Source organism: Pleurodeles waltl, chromosome 7, assembly GCF_031143425.1.
Source record: "Pleurodeles waltl isolate 20211129_DDA chromosome 7, aPleWal1.hap1.20221129, whole genome shotgun sequence".
In the NCBI taxonomy this organism is placed as follows: domain Eukaryota; kingdom Metazoa; phylum Chordata; class Amphibia; order Caudata; family Salamandridae; genus Pleurodeles; species Pleurodeles waltl.
The window spans coordinates 189,066,921-189,093,282 of record NC_090446.1 but is presented as its reverse complement, the minus strand read 5'-3'; the positions used below and the strand labels follow the sequence as shown (position 1 = coordinate 189,093,282).

The 26,362-nt window shown below is 48.4% G+C and overlaps 1 protein-coding gene across 1 annotated transcript in view; it reads left to right on the top strand.

Annotated features, from left to right (window-relative positions):
• Positions 1-26,362, top strand: part of PABPC1L (poly(A) binding protein cytoplasmic 1 like) — a 428,971-nt gene that overhangs the window by 225,960 nt on the left and 176,649 nt on the right. The gene's annotated exons all lie outside the window — the stretch shown is intronic.

The window sequence follows — 26,362 nt, the reverse complement described above, 5'->3', positions numbered from 1 at the left end:
AGACTAGTAGATGGAGTTGTACTGAATGCTGTATGGGCCTCCAGACCAACAGGTGAGTACACTGAGAGCACAATGCATGGGGCATGAATGCATGGAGTGCTGTGCGAGGGCCTTGTGTAGGGGGGCGGTTGGTGGAAGGGCCCTGGGCAGCGTGATGCATGTATGGTGGACAATGTCTGTGCGTAAGGGGGTCTGAGGGCTATGGTGGGCCATGAGTGTAACAGGCAGGACGGTCTGATACCTTTTCCTATGTGTATTTCTCTGCAGGTCAGCGCCCATCAAAGAAATGGTATATGGCGTGCCATCGCCAAGGACGTGCGGACATTGGGGATCTACGGAAGGCGGAGCACCCACTATCAGACGGTGGGAGGACCTGAGACGGTGGGCATGGAAGATGGCGGAGGTCCAGCTGGGGATGGCTCCCAACGAGGAAGGGGGTGCCCGTCGATCCCTGGCTTCACTGATGGCCTGCATACTGCCGGTGGCCTATCCGGAGCTGGATGGGCGCTCGGGTGCAATACAGCGGCCACAAGGGGGTGAGTACAGTGCCCCAATATACTACTTGTGCGTGGTGGGGTGGCATCCGGGTGGGGGATGTGGGCCTGTGGGTGCCCCTAGGCCAGGCCGGGGAATGCAGGGTAGGGGCCATGTTGGGTGGGTTCTGATGTCAACCTCCTCCAAACAAGCTAGTAGGCATCCACTACTGGACAGGTGTCTGTGGGTCTCAGGCATGCTGCAATTGGCGTTAGGCATCCCTGTCCATGGGCTGGTGACTAACATTGTGACTGTTAGTGCATTGCCTAGTGCGTAGGGCTATTCTGTGTGTGTGTGTGTGTGTGTGTGTGTTTGTGTGTGCGCGCGTGCATGCCCCTACGGTGGTGGTGTTGCCACCATTGACCAAGGGTATCCTTTGTCTCACCCCCCCCCTCCCTTTTTGTTTTGTCACCCTGTCCTTATGTGCATTAGCATCATCTGGTGGAGGAGCAGAGGAACCAGCAACGGGGAGAGCTGCATCCCAAAGAGCCTAGGAGGCCCGGACAGTGAGGGAACCAGTGGGACGGAGGACGAGGGAAGCACCACGGCAGAGACGGGAGGGGTACAGTTCTGTCAGTGATACCTCCTCTGATGGAAGCTCCCTGGTGGTGGCGGCCCACTTTGCGCCCACCCCAGATACAGGTACAGCCACCACCCCCGTACCAGCACCGCCCTCCCAGCAGCCCCTCCGCTTGTTTCCCATGCCCGCTCACCCAGGAGGGTGGGGCATCTCCTTCGCCCCAGGCACCTCAGGCCCTGCCCCAGTTAGCCCTGCTGCCCTGAGTGAGGAAGCTATTGACCTCCTGTGATCCATCACTGTTGGGCTTTCAACCACTGTGAATGCCATCCAGGTAATGGCAGCCCATTTGCAACAAACAAATGTATTCCTGGAGGGCATTCACTCTGGCATGGCGGCCCAACCGAGATCAATCCAGGCTCTGGCCTCCTCCCTGATGGCAGCCATTGTCCCTCTTTCTAGCCTCCCCCCTCCAACCTCCTCTGCCCAGTCCCATTATCCTCAACCCAACCCTATCCGAAGCACACAGGCAGACCAACATGCACCCAGGACAACACACAGGAGTGGTTCAGGCAAACACAAGCACCACATATCATCCCACAGGCACTCACACAAACACCTTCCAGATGCAGACATATCAACATCCACTGCCTCCACTGTATCCCCCTCCTTGTCGTCCACCTCCATCCCAGTAGCGTCTACACTCACACCTGCATGCACTACATCCTCATCTACTACCACAATCACGCCTATCAATACATGCCCCTCACTGGCAGTCTCCACCCACACTTCCATACATTCGTTCCCTGTGTCCTCTCCCACTGTCTGTGCCCCCTCCTCCCAAAGTACACAAACTCAAGCACTCAGACACCAAACAGCCATCCACCTCACAACAGCATCCAGCCCATGCTCCCAAACACAGCAGACACCTCCTACAAACACTTCCTGTTCCTCCACTTCCAAGCCTTCATCCTCTTCCCGCCCCAATGTCCCTAAGAAGCTTTCCCTCTCCACCGTCGACCTCTTCCCTACCACTCCCCCTTTCTACTCCCCTGATCCTACTCATCAGGCCAGGGTGGTCAGAACCCAGGTGCGCACCTCAGCCACCCAGCCCATTGCCACAGTAGTGTTGACAGCTGCTGCAGGTGGGAGAGGATTCTGGGCACCAGGCAGCACACTGACAGGGCGCCTGCAGCAGGTGCATCAAGGAAGGGCAAGGAGGCACCACCGGCTGCGACTAGGAAGGGCAAGGAGGCACCACCGGCTGCGACTAGGAAGGGCAAGGAGGCACCACCGGCTGCGACTAGGAAGGGCAAGGAGGCACCACCGGCTGCGACTAGGAAGGGCAAGGAGGCACCACCGGCTGCGACTAGGAAGGGCAAGGAGGCACCACCGGCTGCGACCAGGAAGGGCAAGGCAGCACCACCGGCTGCGACCAGGAAGGGCAAGGCAGCACCACCGGCTGAGACTAGGAAGGGCAAGGAGGCACCACCGGCTGCGTCCAGGAAGGGCAAGGAGGCACCACCAGCTGCAGGAGGGGAGGGCAAGGGGCAATCCCCGGCTGCTGACAGGAAGGGCAAGGGGCCTGCTGCTGGGACTCATTCTGAGCCCCCACCCCCAACCATGGTGGTTCTGCAGTCTGAGGCTCCAGGGGAAGGGCTAGAGCCAGCACGGCCAGCACCGCCACCCTTACCACTGCCAGCAGCAGCAGCCCCAGTGGGCAGGGGTAGGCTGGAGCCTCCCCCCACCACTGCTAGCACTGACACCAGCCCCGCCACTGCCACCACTGAGCAGCCATCACCGCCGGCGGACAGTGTGTAGTCCTGCCTCCATGGGCTGCTGTGCGTCCTGGCCCCTGCAAATCCTGTGGGTCTGACACCCAGGTGAGAGTCTGTGACACTGGGCACAAGGTCCCCTCCAGCACCAGTGGAAGAAGCCATCCACTCACCCCATCCTTCCCAGGATGAAGCTCACTGGGCAGAAAGCTCCCTCCAGAACCAGTGGAAGAAGCCATCCACTCACCCCATCCTTCCCAGGATGAAGCTCACTGGGCACAAGGCCCCCTCCAGCACCAGTGGAATAAGCCATCCACTCACCCCATCCTTCCCAGGATAAAGCACAATTTCCCTTCCAGAGCCAGTGGAGAAGCCATCAGCTCACCCCATCCTTTCCAGGATGAAGCACACTGGGCACAAGTCCCCCTCCAGAACCAGTGGAAGAAGCCATCCACTCACCCCATCCTTCCCAGGATGAAGCACACTGGGCACAAAGCCCCCTCCAGAACCAGTGGGCAAACCACCCATCAGGGAGACTGTGGCCTTGCACTCCCCAGGACAGTGCACAGGGCACGTAGTCCCCTCCATGACCAGTGGTGTTGTACCATCTTTCGGCTGAAGCACCCCCCTTAGCACCCCCCGCTCTCCCTGCCCCCCTAGGTGCCTGTGTATTTTCGACCTGATGCCCCTGCAGTGTTCTCTCCATGTTGATGCAAGAGTGAGGTGGGGCCTTGGCCTATGTGATGTGGCCTACGGACATTGAGGACTGGGCAGTGTCCCTACATTTGCAAATATGTATATACGTTTGTATTTTGATGCACTTTTTCATGTTATTTAATTGTATTACACTCACTTTCTTCAAATCATTTTGTCCTTGCATTATTCCTGAGGGGTACAGGGTGGATATGTAATGTTACTGCATCTGGTTGTGTGTGTGGTGGTGGGGGTGGGGGTTTTGTGGTTTTGTGTATGTGTGTGTCACACTTTTTTTCCTCCCCCCTCCCTTGTGTGCTATGCAGCAGTACTCACCGTGGTTATCTTCGCATGCGTTGGTGTTCATAATGCAGGAAAAGGTAGACAAGCATGGGAAATATGTGCAACTCAGGCTCCCAGGCGTCATGATTGTTCCCTGAGTCTCCAGAGATGGGTCCTTTGACTTCTGTGTTCTGTTTCCGCCGTGCTTTTGATGTCGTTGCGACTGCTCCGGGAAAGGTGGCGGATAGGGCTGTAGTAATAGTGTGGGCGGCACATTATCTTCTGCCTGGCTGTTGGCGGTTACTGCTGTGGTGCTTGTTGATACTGCTGCGGCAGTCGGTGTGTTAAAGTGGCTGTCTGACCGGTTTCTGCTGTGGTCATAATTCCATTTCTGTCACCGCCGGCCTGTTGGTGGTATTACTTGCTGCTTTATCACTGACCGCCAGGGTTGTAATGATGGCCATAATCTGTATGCTGTTGCTACAGATGAAAAATTGGCACCCCCAGAGATGCCTAATGCTGCCAATACCCAGGGTAACCAAACTTACATTTTTAAGACCGCGTCTTAGCCTCTTCAACATAGGTGAAATAGCTCAAAAATGGAAGTATGTTAGGGCTAGTTTTCCATGGTGCTTCTGTCCATACTCCAAGAAATCATTAGTACATGTCCTCTGTATGTGTCTCGATTCTCATTGTGAGATAAAAGATTCTTGGCTCACCCTTCTGGGAACTGAACCCATGGACTTGCTCACATGATGAACTGCATTGCTTCCAAGGAACGAATGGCAGGCTAACAGCCAGATTCGTTAAATTGATGGCCGGTCTTCTATACACAGCCTAACTGGTACAACAGCCATTTTGTGGCTAATGCAGAGACGAGTCCTTTGCACTTGCAATATTTTTGTCTTCCCCGAGACATTCATAACACTTGCATTTTAATCTGCACAAGCGACAGTCGCCCAGATTACATCTAGGCCATTTTGGATAAATTGAAATACTTTTGAGTTCACTGTTATTTAATGAATTCCCAATTATGTGAGTGGTTTGCACTTGACTTTTAATTTGGAATGGATTACGTTAACTACCATATAAATATGTAACCCGCTGTGTTAGCCATACACAGTTAGGAAATATCTGTGCTTCTCATTTTCAGCTTGATAGCACAGATGTCGGGCCAATTTATAAACAAACTGATCAACAGCTCAAAATATTTTAAGTCTTTTGGTTTCAAAATGGACAAGAGATGGATTAATGTTTCCTCTAATTTGAAATGCCACAAAGTGTCATTTTTTAATAGACCTGTTTTAAACAACGTGCTTATTTTAGGGTGAGCTACGATTTAGCATCTAATGTGTTTGCTTTAATTTGGGCGAGATTTCACAGGTAAAAGCGTAGTTAAAAATGTGTCCCCGCAAGCTTCATTCGAGACTGTTGTCTGTGTCTCATCTGAAGAGAGATCTAAGGTCAAGTCTAATGTAATTCTGTCCCTTGCTTTTGTAAGTGATATTGCATTGTACCTAGGCGGCTGTGTCTCCTTGCTTTATTATTGTTGTGAGATCTAGAAATACATGAACGAGGTTAACCCGTTTTAGTGACCTATGCTTTAGTTTTAAGAAGCTATAAAATCCCGATTTGGTAATCCATAGCTCCAAAATTTATGGACACAGCGTATCTCAAACTTACCTTGTTCCAGAGATCGGTCAGAGTATGTATTATTGTTGCCAGTTTGCTGATATTGTCTCTGTACTTTAGGGCTTTGTGAGAAATGTCTATCTTCTGTAGTTTTAGTAACACAAGTGCAGGAGGCAAAGAGGGCGGGGTGAGCTAGGAGTCCACGAAGTACATTTCAAGTAGATTCCATATTCATTCCGGTTTCAGTGGGATTGTGGTTGTGAGACCATTAGTGTAGCCAATAATTTAGTTTGATATTTACTGTAGTAGTAATGGTTGGCCATTCTAAGAACCCTCTTTGCCTGCATGTATGCTATCTAGTTCTGTTCTGTTACTCTGACTTTGGGGCGTTGTCCAGTTAAGTAAAAATTGAAAATCGAAGGCTCTTTTTGACTGTAAAGAGGAAATAAGTAATAACTGGAGTATGTGATTATTTTGAGACTCTGAGATAGGAATTTTAATGACCTTTTCTGTGTCAGTTTGGAGACGTTTTGGATTATGAAATTGGTATTAAGTACAGTGTTATATTTTTCTTTACTGGAGCTGAAAAAGTATTTAAAGATACTTTAGGGAAGCTTTGTCCACTTTTCTTACATTATAGTATTAGCATAGTGTTTTTGAGTGGCCTGCGTTTTGTTTTTGTTATGTTAAGACTAGCTATAGAACCTTGCATAATCAGCAATCTTTCTTCGTATGGCAGGGATAGATTTGTCAACATCTCAAATAAATAGAAATATTAATTCATATATTGCCAGCTTGTAGGTGTTCTGGTCTTGGATACCATGCAACATCTTATTGATAACTTTGAAAGTAAGGATCCGAATGAAAAAAGAAGGGAAGAAAAGATTCAGCCTTAACTGGTTCCTCTTTCATAAAGGAAATGAAAAACACCATCTGCTTTTATTTTAACGCCATAGCAACTTAGATAAAGAGTTCCAGTCTGAGTGTACCCATCCCCGCTTGCAGAACGGGTCGTATCAAAAGCTTTCTGTGCATTCAGTGACCGTTACTTAAGATGTGTTAAGTGATCATTGCAGCCACAATGATGTGGAAATTAGGTTTTGTATTGTCTATTGATAAATTACCGTTTGTAAATCCTATTTGGGAAAGTAAGAACATATTGTTAAGTGGAGAAGATAGTCTAGTTGTGAGTTTTTGTTTATCTGGATTTTGCAGTCTCTTTTGCTAAATTGGTCTGTATCTGCCTGGTGGTGTTTGATCTTTTATATATATGTAGGTGCACTGTTCCAAAAGACAAAAAACTAAAAAACCTAATAGTTCTATTGGAAAGCAAGGGCGAGTCTATGATGGGTGTTAGGAGAGCCCTCAAGCACCCAATAGGGTGACAGGTTTCATCATAGGGCTTACTCCTCGTCAGACCGGTGTTGCAATGTCTGGCGGGCCACCCGCAATTCAGGGTGGCACTCAACCGTTGGTAAATTGCCAAAAAGGAGGTCTGGAATGAAAACTGACTAAGAAGAAAAGTAAAGGAGGGTAGGAGAGTAAGAGAGAGAGACACAACTCTAAAATTGGCTCCGAACCTAAACCATCATTTTAATGAGTCAGAGACAAGGTGCAGGCCAAGATTAAAAAATAAATGTGGGGAGTGTTGATGGGAATAATGTACTACTGCACTCTATAATGAGGGAAAGGTAGTATACCTAATCCTGTCTAATGGTCAACATGTTTCGCGTCTTATATTGGTCACGAAGTGATCCCATGACGCTTCTTCAGGACCCAGAAAAAATAAACTACTTCTCCTATGTAGCAAGAATTGTCAAGTGCTGGAAAGTCACTTACAAATGGAAGACAAAGTATGTCAGAGTCAGTTGGTCAAAATGGTCGCCCATCCCATATTAGAGATTAGGCTTCCTAGGTCTGCGCTAGCATCAACCAAGGAGATAGTGTTTTCTAAATCCTCTATCGCGGGAAACCTACCCCGCGTTGCGCACCTGTTTGATCTTTGTCTAGCTTGGGAGTGACTGTGAGGATGGGGTTAGCAAGAGAAATAAGGAATGTGACTGCCTCTCTGGCTGTGCCAATAGCTCTCCAACACCGAATTTGTTAAATAGCTCGAGTATTTTTTTTTAAATAGTATTTTTGTTTTCATTTTACAGAAATTATTGGGGGTGCATCTGTGTAGGAGCTTTACTTAAGGTCATCAACATCATACCCCCTTAAGTATTCAATCTTTTCTCATTGACTGATTTACATTGCTAATTTACAGTTTGCTTTTGTTGGGTTAAGGAAGTAGGCGGAGAATCTTTTATACTCCTCATTCGTTCCTGATGATGGGATTCGTGTTTTTTAAACGTCTGACACAAATAATATTGCAGTTTGCTGCAAGCTGTATGTGTTCTGTCCTAAGTGTATAACTTTTAACATATTATTTGCTTTTAACTTTCCAAGTCAACGTTTCATCATTCAAAAATGGTCATCCTTTTCTAGATTCTTGACTAAAACAAAATAAAGGAGAAAGATGCTATGGCCTGTTCTAAAATGGTTCAAGAGTTATTCCACTCCGATCTTTATCACCACTGCTTCCAGAAAAGGCAATGAGATGTTATCGAAAGCTTTCTCAGGATTCAGTGCCTTTGTAATTGAGGATACCCAGTACGCTCTACAACCCAACATTCAGTCATTTCGGACCCTTCAAAATCACTTGCATGCAGTAATTCTGGACCATAATAACGTCTTGGTGTAGTGCTCACCCACACTATTGTTAATGCTGTTAAAGCATGACTAATGGAGGGGAAAGTTTCCTTTCACTCTTGTTTTGGCACTACTTGTGCCCTGTGGGCAGTAAGTATGGAGCAGAACTAGTTAGAGAGCAATGGTTTGGTAACCATGGTGTTAGCATCAGGACCTAGTAAACTCCTATCTTCCGAGGTTAGCTTATAACCTTGTCCTGGCACCAAGGCCCATCTGTGTTTAATAATTCAGAATGAGCACAGCAGGAACAACACAGAGGTGCATGGTTCAGCACATCATGACATTGTACGAAAGATATATATATATATATATATATATATATATTCGATGGCATGTGTAGCTGCAGATACACATGCTGTGCATATCCCGCCATCTGGTGTTGGGCTCGGAGTGTTACAAGTTGTTTTTCTTCGAAGAAGTCTTTTCGAGTCACGAGATCGAGGGACTCCTCCCATTTCGGCTCCATTGCTTATGGGCGTCGACTCCATCTTAGATTGTTTTTTTTCCGCCATTGGGTTCGGACGTGTTCCTTTTCGCTCCGTGTTTCGGGTCGGAAAGTTAGTTAGAATCTCGGAAAAATCGTCGGTATTGTTTGCGTTCGGTATCGGGTTAGTTACAACAGATCGACACCGACTTTTGAAGAGCTCCGGTGGCCCTTTGGTTTTTTTTCGATCCCCCCGTCGGGGCCTGGTCGGCCCGGCCACGTGTCTCTTCAAGGCTGATGGAACGGACCCCATTCCGCTTCTGCCCAAAATGTCATAACAAGTATCCATATACAGATCAGCATCTGGTCTCTAACTTGTGTCTGTCTCCAGAGCACAAGGAGGATACCTGTGAAGCCTGTCGAGCGTTTCGGTCGAGGAAGACATTAAGAGACCGAAGAGCGAGAAGACTGCAGATGGCGTCGGCGCCGACAGGACAAGGGCGTTTCGAGGAGGAAGAAGAAACCTTCTCCATCCACGAATCGGACTCGGACGAGCTCGATCCTGAAGAAACGCCGAAAACCGTGAGTAAGACGTCGAAACATAAAACTCACGAGAAGACAACAAAAGCCCAGGGGACGCCACCGCCAACAGGCCATGGCTCAACCCGAAAAATAGGTGACCGATCATCGGCACCGAAAAAGGGCATGCATGTGGCGAAGTCATCCGACTCCGGTCGAGATACCGCCTGTTAGAAATGGGGTCTTTGGTTGACAGTCAGGTTACCCCCTGTTCAAGCAAGGACCCTCACTCTAGTTAGGATAAAAGAGAATCACCCTCAGCTAACCCCTGCTTACCCCCTTGGTAGCTTGGCAGAGCAGTAGGCTTAACCTCAGAGTGCTGGGCGTAAAGTATTTGTACCAACACACACAGTAACTTAATGAAAACACTACAAAATGACACAACACCAGTTTAGAAAAATAGGAAATATTTATCTAGACAAAACAAGACCAAAACGACAAAAATCCAACATACACAAGTCAAGTTATGATTTTTTAAAGGTTTAAAATAAAAAGAGTCTTTAGGTAGTTGTAACACCACACTAGCACTGCTAGCGTGAAAATGTACCTGGTTTGCGGCAAAAATAACCCCGCACGGGCGGTGTGCGTCGAAAATAACCCTGCACGGGTATATGCGTCGAAAACAGCTCGGCACGGCGAGGCGCGTCGAAAAAGCCAGCCACGCGACGGTCCGAAAGTCCCGCGGCGCTGGTTGCGATCTCTCAGCCTTCGTCAGCGATGCTGCGCGTCGTTTCTCCTGCTCCGGGCGTCGATTCTCCGGTCGCGTTTCCTGCGGCGTCGTTTCTCAGCTGCGGAGTCGGCGTTGCGTCGTTTTCTCAGCCGCGATCGGGTTCGCGTCGATCTTTTCTCCGCACGGCGCTCGGTGCGTGTATTTTTGTCCTTAGGCTGCCAGCCTCTCCTTTCAGGGTCCCAGGAACTGGAAGGGCACCACAGAGCAGAGTAGGGGTCTCTCCAGAGACTCCAGGTGCTGGCAGGAAGAAGTCTTTGCTATCCCTGAGACTTCAACAACAGGAGGCAAGCTCTACATCAAGCCCTTGGAGATTTCTTCTTCAAGATGGAAGGCACACAAAGTCCAGTCTTTGCCCTCTTACTCTGGCAGAAGCAGCACTGCAGGAAAGCTCCACAAAGCACAGTCACAGGCAGGGCAGCACTTGTTCCTCAGCGATCAGCTCTTCTCCAGGCAGAGGTTCCTCTTGATTCCAGAAGTGTTTCTAAAGTTTGTAAGTTTGGGTGCCCTTCTTATACCCATTTTAGTCTTTGAAGTCACCTTTCTTCAAAGGGGACTCACACCTTCTTGTGAAATCCTGCCTTGCCCAGGCAAGGCCTCAGACACACACCAGGGGGCTGGAGACAGCATTGTCAGAGGCAGGCACAGTCCTTTCAGATGAGAGTGACCACTCCACCCCTCCCTCCTAGCAGAGATGGCTAATCAGGAAATGCAGATCACACCCCAGCTCCCTTTGTGTCACTGTCTGGTGTGAGGTGAAAAACAACCCAACTGTCAAACTGACCCAGACAGGGAATCCACAAACAAGGCAGAGTCACAGAATGGTTTAAGCAAGAAAATGCTCACTTTCTAAAAATGGCATTTTCAAACGCACAATCTCAAAATCAACTTTACTAAAAGATGTATTTTTAAATTGTGAGTTCAGGGATCCCAAACTCCACCTGTCCATCTACTCTCTAGGGGAATCTACACTTTAATCATATTTAAAGGTAGCCCCCATATTATCCTATGAGAGAGAGACAGACCTTGCAACAGTGAAAACGAAATTGGCAGTATTTCACTGTCAGGACATATAAACCACATTACTATATGTCCTACCTTATCCCTACACTGCACCCTGCCCTTGGGGCTACCTAGGGCCTACCTTAGGGGTGCCTTACATGTAAGGAAAGGGAAGGTTTAGGCCTGGCAAGTGGGTACACTTGCCAAGTCGAATTTACAGTGTAAAAATACACATACAGACACTGCAGTGGCAGGTCTGAGACATGATTACAGAGCTACTTATGTGGGTGGCACAACCAGTGCTGCAGGCCCACTAGTAGCATTTGATTTACAGGCCCTGGCACCTCTAGTGCACTTTACTAGGGACTTACTAGTAATTCAAATATGCCAATCATGGATAAACCACTTACATTCAATTTAAACAGGAGAGCATATGCACTTTAGCACTGGTTAGCAGTGGTAAAGTGCTCAGAGTTGAAAAGCCAACAGCAACATGTCAGAAAAATATAGGAGGCAGGAGGCAAAAAAGTCTGGGGATGACCCTGCAAAAGCAAAAGTCCAACACGACCCCCTACCAGCCTAAAGCCAGGGGAGAACAATCAATACCTTGATGTACTTCCCTGATTGGGGCGATAGAACAGGGACCCAGGCCCACAACAGCAGGGGCATGCTCCAGTTCTACGCCTTCCTGACTCCAGTTGGATCCCTCTGTCCATACTCTCAGGGCCCACTAAGCTAACCCATGGGGAACCCTTCTCCACATCTACAGACACCATCTGTGCAACACCTAACTTTACTTTGCTCACAGATGTATTGCAATGGGCAGATAGTACCACCAGGGCCAACACAGTGGTGTTGCCCACTCCACCCCCGGGGTGTGACTCTCGTCCTCCCCCCCCCAGGGGCAACTCTGTCCACCAGGACAGCAAGCCACAGTGGCCCCAGACAACTGTCAGGGATGAGAGCCCGACCTCAGGCCTCTCTAACCACTGTGACTGTGGAGAGTGGGGGGCGGTAGCCCCAGGTGCCTGGCACCCTTTGACCACTCTCTCTTCCACCAGGTCAGGGATGACAACCTGACCCTGGTCCTCCCCTCTGGGGCTCTGTACCCTCCCTGCAGAAGTGGCACCCCCAGAGTCCAAAACTGTCAGGGTGCTTGTAGAAGCAGTCCTGCACAATTCTTCCATCAGTGCCGGGATGTTAACCTGCAACTGATCCTCCAACCTGGGGTCTGTACCTTCAGGTTGGACCAGGGCCAGGGTTGAGGCTTCCCTCCCCCTGCCCTCTCTTCTGGGGTCCTGAACCACCCAACTAGGAGCGGCCCCCCCAGAAGACAACATGGTAGGGGTACTGTTAGCAGTAGCCCCTTCCTCCAGGTCAGGGGGGACACCCTTAACCTGGCCTCCCAATCCAGGGTCTGTACCCACAGACTGGATCACTGCCTGGCAACCCAGGACTTCCTGGGGGGCATACCTACCCCCTACCAGGTCAGAGTTTACCCTCTGAACCTGGTCATCCAACCCAGGGTCACCACCCTGCGGTTGAACCACTGCCTGGCACACCAGGACTTCCTTGGGAGCACACTTACCCCCCATCAGGTCAGAGTTTACCCCCTGAACCTGATCATTCAACCCAGAGTCACCACCCTGCGGTTGAACCATTGCCTGGCACACCAGGACTTCCTTGGGAGCACACGTACTCCCCATCAGGTCAGAGTTTACCCCCTGAACCTGATCATTCAACCCAGAGTCACCACCCTGCGGTTGAACCATTGCCTGGCGCACCAGGACTTCCTGGGGGGCACACCTACCCCCCACAAGGGAAACACTTTCCCCAAGGGCCATACAAGAGTCTGGCTGGCGCAGGTCTCCTGACCTCTGCCCATCTGACAGAGTCTGGATTCCCCCCAGCCCAGAAATGGTCTCACCAAGGTCATTCCTGGGGGGCTCTGCACTCAGAGCTGACCCCTGACCCTCCAGGTTCTCCACTGGGGTCCGCAACCCCCTCTCAACCCTCTGTCTGGACTTCTGCAACCCCTCACTAGGAGTGGTACTGCCAGACACCAGAACTGGTGGGACGCTGGCTACAGCCGCCCCCCCAAGTTCTCCTGACACTGTGGGGTCTCCCTCAACAGATGGCCCTATGGTACAGGCTAGGCTCCCCTCCTGGTGTTCCCGCAGGGAACCCTCCAGGACCTGGGACCGGATCTCGGGCACCTTGGGCCTCAACCCATCCCCATTCCCTCTCCTCTGAGACTGGACATGGGGTCCCTCACCCATCCCACTACACTGGGACCTACCTGGGACACTACAATCCTTCCCTACCTCACTTGGTTGGGAACTACCTAGACCACTCCTCTCAGGAGCACCCCCAAATGCCTCTTCAGACTCTCTGGTACTCACCCAGAAGTCTGCCTCCATTGTAAGCTCCCTGGGGTCAGAGAACTCACACTCCACCTGGTGTTGGCATAGCTCTGGAAAATAAGGACTAGACATATGCTCTCCAGCAATTACATCACTCAGCCCCTCACATGAATTAACCAAAGTACCCTTCACCCAACCATCCAGTGACTCTGCTTTGAAAAAGCACCCCACATCACCCTCCTGAGACTGGTGAGACAGTACCTGACTGTCCCTGACACTCAACCCACACTCTTCTGGGATGTCTTCACACTCCATAACCAGGACTTCTACTTGGGGGGAACCCCTCTCCCTGTCACTCTCACCTAGAGTCAGTAGAGTGTCCCTCCCACCAGTAGGAATATGACTCCCCATGCCAGTTCCCCAATCCACCTCAGGGACCCTGTGCATCACTGGAGCTACCTCATACCCCTGAACCTCCTGGCGTGTGTTAACTCCCTCCTTCAAGTAGGACACCACCTCTCTGGGCATGTGCACTTCTGCAGCATCACTGGATATACAATTGTTGCTGCCACCATTCCAGCTGGACTCAGCCCTCATGACTTCCAGCTCTTTCAATTTAAGCTCGTAAGCATAAATCATTTTTTTAATCTCTAAGTCCCTCCTCCTTTCTTCCAACTCCTTGAATCGGCGAGCCCTGTCTGCCCGTCTGTCCTGTAACTCTTCAGGAGTCAGACCCTTGGGTGACACCCTGCTATCCCTCCTGGGGACCCTCCCCCCAGGCGTAACAGGTACCTCCACTACACCACTGTGTATCCTCTGCACTTCCCCACCCACATTCTCCTCCTCTGTGTGCCCTCCAGCCTTCTTGATTGTCACCCCGGCCCTCTGTGCCTGTTGCAGCTCCCCCTCCCTGGTGGAGCTCTCAGTGGGACAGTCAAGATCTTTAAGGAACTGTTTCAATTGAGCAACTGAGTACTCCTTCAGTTTCTCCATTTCAAACACAGCTCCAGCTGTTGCATCTCCAGATTGAGACATGATGGTCACAAGTGCAAAGTTCCAAAGGCAGAAAAAAAATAATTTCCCAATGAAGTAAAAAGAATCAGTCAAGGGATCAGCAAAATCATGGAAGTAGAATAAAAAGAGTCCTTAAGAGAAAAATCAAAAGATCACCAAACAAGTAGTATGTGGTCGCGTAGTGGTCTGAGATCAAAACAGTAGTGTACACTTAATTACTGTATGTCAAGCACAAATACAAGTCCAATCCCGACCGCTGGTCACCAATGTTAGAAATGGGGTCTTTGGTTGACAGTCAGGTTACCCCCTGTTCAAGCAAGGACCCTCACTCTAGTTAGGATAAAAGAGAATCACCCTCAGCTAACCCCTGCTTACCCCCTTGGTAGCTTGGCAGAGCAGTAGGCTTAACCTCAGAGTGCTGGGCGTAAAGTATTTGTACCAACACACACAGTAACTTAATGAAAACACTACAAAATGACACAACACCAGTTTAGAAAAATAGGAAATATTTATCTAGACAAAACAAGACCAAAACGACAAAAATCCAACATACACAAGTCAAGTTATGATTTTTTAAAGGTTTAAAATAAAAAGAGTCTTTAGGTAGTTGTAACACCACACTAGCACTGCTAGCGTGAAAATGTACCTGGTTTGCGGCAAAAATAACCCCGCACGGGCGGTGTGCGTCGAAAATAACCCTGCACGGGTATATGCGTCGAAAACAGCTCGGCACGGCGAGGCGCGTCGAAAAAGCCAGCCACGCGACGGTCCGAAAGTCCCGCGGCGCTGGTTGCGATCTCTCAGCCTTCGTCAGCGATGCTGCGCGTCGTTTCTCCTGCTCCGGGCATCGATTCTCCGGTCGCGTTTCCTGCGGCGTCGTTTCTCAGCTGCGGAGTCGGCGTTGCGTCGTTTTCTCAGCCGCGATCGGGTTCGCGTCGATCTTTTCTCCGCACGGCGCTCGGTGCGTGTATTTTTGTCCTTAGGCTGCCAGCCTCTCCTTTCAGGGTCCCAGGAACTGGAAGGGCACCACAGAGCAGAGTAGGGGTCTCTCCAGAGACTCCAGGTGCTGGCAGGAAGAAGTCTTTGCTATCCCTGAGACTTCAACAACAGGAGGCAAGCTCTACATCAAGCCCTTGGAGATTTCTTCTTCAAGATGGAAGGCACACAAAGTCCAGTCTTTGCCCTCTTACTCTGGCAGAAGCAGCACTGCAGGAAAGCTCCACAAAGCACAGTCACAGGCAGGGCAGCACTTGTTCCTCAGCGATCAGCTCTTCTCCAGGCAGAGGTTCCTCTTGATTCCAGAAGTGTTTCTAAAGTTTGTAAGTTTGGGTGCCCTTCTTATACCCATTTTAGTCTTTGAAGTCACCTTTCTTCAAAGGGGACTCACACCTTCTTGTGAAATCCTGCCTTGCCCAGGCAAGGCCTCAGACACACACCAGGGGGCTGGAGACAGCATTGTCAGAGGCAGGCACAGTCCTTTCAGATGAGAGTGACCACTCCACCCCTCCCTCCTAGCAGAGATGGCTAATCAGGAAATGCAGATCACACCCCAGCTCCCTTTGTGTCACTGTCTGGTGTGAGGTGAAAAACAACCCAACTGTCAAACTGACCCAGACAGGGAATCCACAAACAAGGCAGAGTCACAGAATGGTTTAAGCAAGAAAATGCTCACTTTCTAAAAATGGCATTTTCAAACGCACAATCTCAAAATCAACTTTACTAAAAGATGTATTTTTAAATTGTGAGTTCAGGGATCCCAAACTCCACCTGTCCATCTACTCTCTAGGGGAATCTACACTTTAATCATATTTAAAGGTAGCCCCCATATTATCCTATGAGAGAGAGACAGACCTTGCAACAGTGAAAACGAAATTGGCAGTATTTCACTGTCAGGACATATAAACCACATTACTATATGTCCTACCTTATCCCTACACTGCACCCTGCCCTTGGGGCTACCTAGGGCCTACCTTAGGGGTGCCTTACATGTAAGGAAAGGGAAGGTTTAGGCCTGGCAAGTGGGTACACTTGCCAAGTCGAATTTACAGTGTAAAAATACACATACAGACACTGCAGTGGCAGGTCTGAGACATGATTACAGAGCTACTTATGTGGGTGGCACAACCAGTGCTGCAGGCCCACTAGTAGCATTTGATTTACAGGCCCTGGCACCTCTAGTGCACTTTACTAGGGACTTACTAGTAATTCAAATATGCCAATCATGGATAAACCACTTACATTCAATTTAAACAGGAGAGCATATGCACTTTAGCACTGGTTAGCAGTGGTAAAGTGCTCAGAGTTGAAAAGCCAACAGCAACATGTCAGAAAAATATAGGAGGCAGGAGGCAAAAAAGTCTGGGGATGACCCTGCAAAAGCAAAAGTCCAACACCGGCACACAACAATCTCTGGCCCGAGACAGCAGCTCCGAGCAGACTCTGCACCGAGACAGTGGTACCGAAACGGTTCAGCACCGAGACACCACGACGCCGAAAATAAAGGTTTCCTCGGAGCCCAAAAAGGCGACCGAAAAGATTTCGATTCCGAAACATCCAGCCTCGGAACCGAAAACAGGTTCCTACACAGAGGAACAGGGATTGTCCTCCCAGATGCAAGGACATAAGTTCGGAGAGGAACTTGAATCTGTTGAGCCAGACTACACTCAAAGAAGGCTCCACATTCAAAAAGACACAGGGAAGATAAGCACTCTTCCCCCAATTAAAATGAAAAGGACAAGCAGCCAAAGGTGGCAAGACAAACAACTCCACCACCATCTCCACCACCATCAATGCACACATCACCGGTAGCCACTCCACCACTGATGCAATCCCCGACTCATACTGCAATGAGTCAAGATGATCCTGATGCATGGGACCTTTATGATGCTCCTGTATCCGATAACAGCCCAGACTGTTACCCTGCAAGGCCGTCGCCACCTGAAGACAGTACATCCTACACGCAGGTGGTCTCAAGGGCAGCTGCGTTTCATAACGTCACCTTGCATTCAGAACCAATTGAGGATGACTTTTTGTTTAATACACTCTCCTCCACTCATAGCCAATACCAAAGCTTACCTATGCTCCCGGGAATGCTAAAACATTCCAAACAAATATTTCAGGATCCTGTAAAAGGCAGAGCCATAACTCCAAGGGTGGAGAAGAAGTACAAGCCACCACCAACAGACCCTGTTTATATTACGCAGCAATTAACACCAGATTCTGTGGTTGTTGGGGCAGCTCGCAAGAGAGCAAACTCTCATACCTCAGGAGATGCACTACCTCCAGAAAAGGAGAGTCGCAAATTTGATGCTGCGGGTAAAAGAGTTGCAGCACAAGCAGCAAACCAATGGCGTATTGCCAATTCACAAGCACTTTTGGCAAGATACGATAGAGCTCATTGGGACGAAATGCAGCATTTCATAGAACACTTACCCAAAGAGTTCCAGAAAAGGGCACAACAAGTGGTAGAAGAAGGACAAAGTATCTCCAATAATCAGATACGGTCATCAATGGACGCAGCAGATACAGCTGCAAGGACAGTAAATACTGCAATAACGATAAGGAGACACGCATGGTTGCGTACGTCAGGATTCAAGCCGGAAATACAACAAGCCGTGCTGAATATGCCCTTTAACCCCTTCGCTGCCAGGCCTTTTCCCCCTCCTGTGCCGAGCCTTTTTTTGGCTATTTGGAGCAGTTCGCGCTTAGGCCCTCATAACTTTTTGTTCACATAAGCTACCCATGCCAAATTTGCGTCCTTTTTTTCCAACATCCTAGGGATTCTAGAGGTACCCAGACTTTGTGGGTTCCCCAGAAGGAGGCCAAGAAATTAGCCAAAAAACAGTGAAAATTTCATTTTTTTAAAAAAATTTGGAAAAATGGGCTGCAGAAGAAGGCTTGTGGTTTTTTCCCTGAAAAGGGCATCAACAAAGGGTTTGCGGTGATAAAATCACCAGCTTCCCAGCTTTCAGGAACAGGCAGACTTGAATCAGAAAACCCAATTTTTCAACCCAATTTTGGCATTTTACTGGGACATACCCCATTTTTACGATTTTTTGTGCTTTCAGCCTCCTTCCAGTCAGTGACAGAAATGGGCATGAAACCAACGCTGGATCCCATAAACCGCAACATTTCTGAAAAGTAGACAAAATTCTGAATTCAGCAAGGGGTAATTTGTGTAGATCCTACAAGGGTTTCCTACAGAAAATAGCAACTGAAAAAGAAAAATATTGAAATTGAGGTGAAAAAAACATCAATTTTTCTCTAAGTTTTACTCTGTAACTTTTTCCTGCAATGTCAGATTTTCGAAAGCAATATACCGTTACGTCTGCTGGACTCTTCTGGTTGCGGGGATATATAGGGCTTGTAGGTTCATCAAGAACTCTAGGTACCCAGAGCCAATAAATGACCTGCACCCTGCAGTGGGTTTTCATTCTATGCCGGGTATACAGCAATTCATTTGCTGAAATATAAAGAGTAAAAAATAGCTATCAAGAAAACCTTTGTATTTCCAAAATGGGCACAAGATAAGGTGTTGAGAAGCAGTGGTTATTTGCACATCTCTGAATTCCGGGCTGCCCATACTAGCATGTGAATTACCGGGCATTTCTCAAATAGACGTCTTTTTTACACACTGTCTTACATTTGGAAGGGAAAAATGTAGAGAAAGACAAGGGGCAATAACACTTGTTTTGCTATTCTATGTTCCCCCAAGTCTCCCGATAAAAATGATACCTCACTTGTGTGGGTAGGCCTAGCGCCCGCGACAGGAAACGCACCAAAGCGCAACGTGGACACATCACAGAAAACAGACCTGTTTTTAGCAAAGTGCCTACCTGTAGATTTTGGCCTCTAGCTCAGCCGCCACCTAGGGAAACCTACCAAACCTGTGCATTTCTGAAAACTAGAGACCTAGGGGAATCCAAGATGGGGTGATTTGTGTGGCTCGGACCAGGTTCTGTTACCCAGAATCCTTTGCAAACCTCAAAATTTGGCTAAAAAAACACATGTTCCTCACATTTCTGTGGCAGAAAGTTCTGGAATCTGAGAGGAGCCACAAATTTCCTTCCACCCAGCGTTCCCCCACGTCTCCCGATAAAAATGATACCTCACTTGTGTGGGTAGGCCTAGCGCCCGCGACAGGAAACACCCCAAAGCGCAATGTGGACACATCACAGAAAACAGACCTGTTTTTAGCAAAGTGCCTACCTGTAGATTTTGGCCTCTAGCTCAGCCGCCACCTAGGGAAACCTACCAAACCTGTGCATTTCTGAAAACTAGAGACCTAGGGGAATCCAAGATGGGGTGATTTGTGTGGCTCGGACCAGGTTCTGTTACCCAGAATCCTTTGCAAAGCTCAAAAATTGGCTAAAAAAACACATGTTCCTCACATTTCTGTGGCAGAAAGTTCTGGAATCTGAGAGGAGCCACAAATTTCCTTCCACCCAGCGTTCCCCCACGTCTCCCGATATAAATGATACCTCACTTGTGTGGGTAGGCCTAGCGCCCGCGACAGGAAACGCCCCAAAGCGCAACGTGGACACATCACAGAAAACAGACCTGTTTTTAGCAAAGTGCCTACCTGTAGATTTTGGCCTCTAGCTCAGCCGCCACCTAGGGAAACCTACCAAACCTGTGCATTTCTGAAAACTAGAGACCTAGGGGAATCCAAGGAGGGGTGACTGGCGGGGCTCGGACCATGTTCTGTTACCCAGAATCCTTTGCAAACCTCATATTTTGGCTAAAAAAACGCATTTTCCTCACATTTGAGTGACAGAAAGTTCTGGAATCTGAGAGGAGCCACAAATTTCCTTCCACCCAGCGTTCCCCCAAGTCTCCCGATAAAAATGATACCTCACTTGCGTGGGTAGGCCTAGCGCCCGCGACAGGAAACGCCCCAAAGCGCAACGTGGACACCACCAAAATTTTGGAAGAAAACAGAGGTGTTTTTTGCAAAGTGACTACCTGCAGATTTTGGCCTCTAGCTCAGCCGGCACCTAGGGAAACCTACCAAACCTGTACATTTCTGAAAACTAGAGACCTAGGGGAATCCAAGGAGGGGTGACTGGCGGGGCTCGGACCAGGTTCTGTTACCCAGAATCCTTAGCAAAGCTCAAAAATTGGCTAAAAAAACACATGTTCCTCACATTTCTGTGGCAGAAAGTTCTGGAATCTGAGAGGAGCCACAAATTTCCTTCCACCCAGCGTTCCCCCACGTCTCCCGATAAAAATGATACCTCACTTGTGTGGGTAGGCCTAGCGCCCGCGACAGGAAACGCCCCAAAGCGCAACGTGGACACATCACAGAAAACAGACCTGTTTTTAGCAAAGTGCCTACCTGTAGATTTTGGCCTGTAGCTCAGCCGCCACCTAGGGAAACCTACCAAACCTGTGCATTTCTGAAAACTAGAGACCTAGGGGAATCCAAGGAGGGGTGACTGGCGGGGCTCGGACCAGGTTCTGTTACCCAGAATCCTTTGCAAAGCTCAAAAATTGGCTAAAAAAACACATGTTCCTCACATTTCTGTGGCAGAAAGTTCTGGAATCTGGGAGGAGCCACAAATTTCCTTCCACCCAGCGTTCCCCCAAGTCTCCCGATAAAAATGATACCTCACTTGCGTGGGTAGGCCTAGCGCCCGCGACAGGAAACGCCCCAAAGCGCAACGTGGACACCACCAAAATTTTGGAAGAAAACAGACCTGTTTTTAGCGAAGTGCCTACCTGTAGATTTTGGCCTGTAGCTCAGCCGCCACCTAGGGAAACCTACCAAACCTGTGCATTTCTGAAAACTAGAGACCTAGGGGAATCCAAGGAGGGGTGACTGGCGGGGCTCGGACCAGGTTCTGTTACCCAGAATCCTTTGCAAAGCTCAAAAATTGGCTAAAAAAACACATGTTCCTCACATTTCTGTGGCAGAAAGTTCTGGAATCTGAGAGGAGCCACAAATTTCCTTCCACCCAGCGTTCCCCCACGTCTCCCGATAAAAATGATACCTCACTTGTGTGGGTAGGCCTAGCGCCCGCGACAGGAAACGCCCCAAAGCGCAACGTGGACACATCACAGAAAACAGACCTGTTTTTAGCAAAGTGCCTACCTGTAGATTTTGGCCTGTAGCTCAGCCGCCACCTAGGGAAACCTACCAAACCTGTGCATTTCTGAAAACTAGAGACCTAGGGGAATCCAAGGAGGGGTGACTGGCGGGGCTCGGACCAGGTTCTGTTACCCAGAATCCTTTGCAAAGCTCAAAAATTGGCTAAAAAAACACATGTTCCTCACATTTCTGTGGCAGAAAGTTCTGGAATCTGGGAGGAGCCACAAATTTCCTTCCACCCAGCGTTCCCCCAAGTCTCCCGATAAAAATGATACCTCATTTGTGTGGGTAGGCCTAGCGCCCGCGACAGGAAACGCCCCAAAGCGCAACGTGGACACCACCAAAATTTTGGAAGAAAACAGACCTGTTTTTAGCGAAGTGCCTACCTGTAGATTTTGGCCTGTAGCTCAGCCGCCACCTAGGGAAACCTACCAAACCTGTGCATTTCTGAAAACTAGAGACCTAGGGGAATCCAAGGAGGGGTGACTGGCGGGGCTCGGACCAGGTTCTGTTACCCAGAATCCTTTGCAAAGCTCAAAAATTGGCTAAAAAAACACATGTTCCTCACATTTCTGTGGCAGAAAGTTCTGGAATCTGGGAGGAGCCACAAATTTCCTTCCACCCAGCGTTCCCCCAAGTCTCCCGATAAAAATGATACCTCACTTGCGTGGGTAGGCCTAGCGCCCGCGACAGGAAACGCCCCAAAGCGCAACGTGGACACCACCAAAATTTTGGAAGAAAACAGACCTGTTTTTAGCGAAGTGCCTACCTGTAGATTTTGGCCTGTAGCTCAGCCGCCACCTAGGGAAACCTACCAAACCTGTGCATTTCTGAAAACTAGAGACCTAGGGGAATCCAAGGAGGGGTGACTGGCGGGGCTCGGACCAGGTTCTGTTACCCAGAATCCTTTGCAAAGCTCAAAAATTGGCTAAAAAAACACATGTTCCTCACATTTCTGTGGCAGAAAGTTCTGGAATCTGAGAGGAGCCACAAATTTGATTCCACCCAGCGTTCCCCCACGTCTCCCGATAAAAATGATACCTCACTTGTGTGGGTAGGCCTAGCGCCCGCGACAGGAAACGCCCCAAAGCGCAACGTGGACACATCACATTTTTTCATTGAAAACAGTGCCTACCTGTAGTTTTTGGCCTGTAGCTCAGCCAGCACCTAGGGAAACCTACCAAACCTGTGCATTTCTGGAAACTAGAGACCTAGGGGAATCCAAGATGGGGTGACTTGAGGGGCTCTGACCAGGTTCTGTTACCCAGAATCCTTTCCAAACCTCAAATATTGGCTAAAAAAACGCATTTTTCACACATTTCGGTGACAGAAAGTTCTGGAATCTGAGTGGAGCCACAAATTTCCTTCCACCCAGCGTTCCCCCAAGTCTCCCGATAAAAATGATACCTCAGTTGTGTGGGTGGGCCAGGTGCCTCCAACAGAATAAGGCCCAAAACTTGTAGAGATACAGGGGATAGTACTGCGAGTTTATAAGGACATATTCTTTTATACATCTTTAGACTGACTCTGCTTTGGGGACCCACATACGTGAGGTGTCATTTTATTTGGGAGACTGAGGGGAACACTGGGGAGTAGGAATTTTGTGCTGGAGTGGTGATCGTACGAAGAAAAGTCAGGAAAATATGCTTTTTTTAAGCACATTTTGAGGTTTACAGAGGAGTCTGGGTAAGAAAATGTTGGGGGATCCACGCAAGCCACTCCTCCCTAGACTCCTTGGGGTGTCTAGTTTTAAAAAATGTCTGGGTTTGGTAGGTTTCCCTAGATGAAGGCCGCACACAGGACCAAAAACATAGGTGCCCTCTCCCCCCCCAAACACAGGTAGTTTTGTAATATATCGTTTTGATGTGCCCACATACGTCCGTGATGTGCCAAACACTAAAATTTTGAAAAGAAACACACTTAGGTTATGTGAAAAAGACCCCTCACCCACCAACCAAGTTGGTGGCATGCTTCATCATCGGGGTCCCACCTGAGGCACCTAGCGTGTCATAGGTGTGCTGCGACGCCTGATTACAGCGGAGCAGGTTTGGTCATTTTTACCACACATACTGGTTGGATTTGGCACGAGGGTGAGTGATGGTTCAGTGGATCAAATTTTACTAACAAGAGCTTTCACAAAAATGAAAAGCACTGTTAGTAACTGAAAGGCAAAAAACTGAACCAATGACTCACAGCTCGTGAGCTGTAAAGCCGCGACAAGGCACCAACCGCTTTACAGTCCATTCACACAACTTTCATACATGACACACACAAGGCCATTCACACCGCCAGCCACGGGCCCAGCACATTACAACACTCACATCGACAGACAGCGCCACTCAAGGGCCCATCACTTACATACGCCCACATGCCTGATACAACAATCACACCAGCTGATGGGAGTGTGTGGACTGGTGTTTGGCTTGCAGTGTGTTGCAGTAGCCAACATCAAGTCAATATGTACAGTCTCAGCCAAGCCCCACTCCACACACAATGGCATCATATTTTTTTTTTTTTTAACAGAGGAACCCCTAACTAAGTAGAAAGAATTACAAAACAACAAACACAAAAGCTCTAACTAACAACATGACAGAAATGCTAACCATGAAACTAAACACATGAAAATACAAAACAGACATGAGTTTACACTCATGGTTGTTCCCAGAAATTCTTCTGGGTGTGGTAATTCTTAAAACAAGCACCGACACAGCCCAGGCTTTGAAGGACAATCTGGGCAGTACATTCGAGACTCCCTCCGGATACCTCTTCGAAAACACACTCTACATTTCTTAGCTGGAAAGTCTTTTTTGGGTGTGGGAGGAATGTGCTCAGCAAAGTGGCGATCTTTCAATCTAGCCACATCCTCCACCACTGCTTCTCTAGGAACTCTGGCCTGTTCCACCACAATAAGGCTCTCTATCACTGACTCCTGAAATTTCACAAATGTCATCTTTGAGTCTGGAGACCTATCCCTAAACACAATAAAAGCATTGAAGGTTGCTAAGTGGAAGAGGTGAAGTGCTAACTTCTTATACCAAACATAAGACTTACGAATAGCAGTATAAGGTTCCAACCTCTGGTCAACTCTATCTACTCCTCCCATGTGCTTATTATAATCTAAAATGCACACAGGTTTGCGCACTTCAGCAACCTGGCCCCAAACAGTCACAGGGGAAGTACTCTCATCATGGATGGTACTTAGCATGTAGACATCCCTCTTGTCTGAAAATTTCAAAGCTAGCAGCTCCTCGTTCCGCAAGGCACAGCACTGTCCCCTCTCAAGTTTTTTACAGACAAGCTCCCTTGGATAGCCTTTCCGGTTAGAACGGATTGTGCCACAAGCAACTGTGTCCACTCTAAACAATTCCTTGAACAACTGCACACCAGTGTAGAAGTTATCTACATACAAATGGTGACCTTTGTTGAACAGTCGTCTACCAAGATCCCACACTATTTTCTCAGTAACTCCAAAAGTGGGAGGACAACCAGGGGGGTCAATATTGGAATCCCTACCAGTGTACACACGGAAACTATACACATATCCTGTCCTACTTTCAGACAGCATATACAATTTAATTCCATATCGTGCCCTTTTGCTAGGAATGTACTGCCTAAAAACCAAACGACCCTTGAAGAGGACCAAAGACTCGTCCACACTTATCTCTTTGCCTGGAACATAGACCTCCGAAAACCGATCTACAAAATGATCACGGACAGGCCTAATCTTAAAAAGACGGTCAGAATCTGGGTGATCTCGTGGCAAGGCTAATGCATTGTCAACAAAATGCAGCATCCTAAGAAGAAGCAAATACCGATTACGACTCATGGTAGCTGGAAATATAGCTGTTGCCATCAAGGGACTAGTAGACCAATAAGAAGCCAGTGACGGCTTCCTTATCAACCCCATCAAAAAAGTCAAACCCAAAAACTTTTTTAGCTCCTCCAAATTTGTGGGAATCCACTGGGCAGCTCTAGAGTGTGGCCTAAGTCTAGCAGCGTTGTCCCTCAAATGCTGCTCCGCATACAAATTAGTCTGCTCAACAATCTCTTCCAAAAACACATCATCCATGAATAACTCAAAGAAATTGATAGGCATAAAGTTCTCTGTATTGGCGTTACACCCCGGGAGACCAGTAAAGGCAGGCAACTCTGGCTGCTCCATTTTTGGGGCAACCCAGACATCAGGTCTTCTAACGGGAAACCTTTCAGCCCCAGGTTGCTGCACTATTGGCACATCAATGTCCTCCTCTAAAACAGAACCTTCATCTGCACTGAGTGTGGCTTCATCATCAGAAGATTCCCCTCCAACAGAAACATCACTGCCAGAATCTCTGACTTCCTCCTCTGCCTCAGATGCAGAGTCCGTCTCATAGTCATGATCAGACTGTGACTCAAAAAGCATACCAACCACCTGCTGAGCGGTCATCCTGCGGCTAGCCATGATCTCTCCTGCTAAAATTAACTGGACAAATTCACCACCAACAACCAGCACTGTGTAAGACAAGTAACAAAGTGTAGCTTTGTTAGTAAGAGTTACAAACTCAAAAACTATACCGCTCACTTGCCTGAAAAAGCTTGATTCACCAGCAACTACACAGCAATCACCAATGATATCCCACTAAAAAGAAAGAAAGAAAGGCAAATTAGAAATAAGACACAACAAATATCATTGTGCACAAACCTAAGGACAATTTCACACACAATCCTGCATTTAGTACACCCCCTACAAACATGTCATTCATGCATGGCAACAATACTCCTTTGGAGTAAATTGTTTTTACTTACCTAAAACATGCAACTGTGCAAACTGTAGGTCAACCACCGCCAAAACCGCAAGGAGCCACAGCAAATAAAGCAAAAGCTTTGAACTAGAACAAAAAGGAGGAATTTTTTTTTTATCACAAATGCAAAGACTTCTTCAGTTGACAAACACCCCACCATCAAACATTTTAGAAATTGGTGCCTAAGTGGATTCTGTC